This window comes from Elephas maximus, chromosome 4, assembly GCF_024166365.1.
Source record: "Elephas maximus indicus isolate mEleMax1 chromosome 4, mEleMax1 primary haplotype, whole genome shotgun sequence".
NCBI lineage: Eukaryota > Metazoa > Chordata > Mammalia > Proboscidea > Elephantidae > Elephas > Elephas maximus.
Genome location: NC_064822.1, coordinates 71552649 through 71553026, shown reverse-complemented (window position 1 = coordinate 71553026; position 378 = coordinate 71552649).

Genomic DNA, 378 nt, shown 5'->3' with positions numbered 1-378 from the left:
GTTAGAACCAGAAGAACCCGGTTGGAAGCCCTGGTTGGAACTGCTGACATTTCCGGTTAGCAGAGAGCGCTTAACCACTGCGCCACCAGGGCTCCTAGATAGAAATAGGAAAAAAAAGGGGTAAAGAATTCCTGTAGGAAGTTTCCCACCACAGTGGCCTAAACCCTAAACGACAAAAAATCTGTACTCTGTTTCCAGTTCCCCGAGAACAGGTCACTCAGTTTCAGAGGAGGGTCCGCGGCTTCCGCAGAGGAGCGGCCTCGGGCCCGCAGCCCTGCTCCCTGCCGGGACCGGGGTGTAGCGGAGCGCGCCCCTCCCCCGCTCGTCCCGCCGCTCCTCGGTGTGCCGCACGTCCCGCCGGGCCCGCCCCCGGGCGCC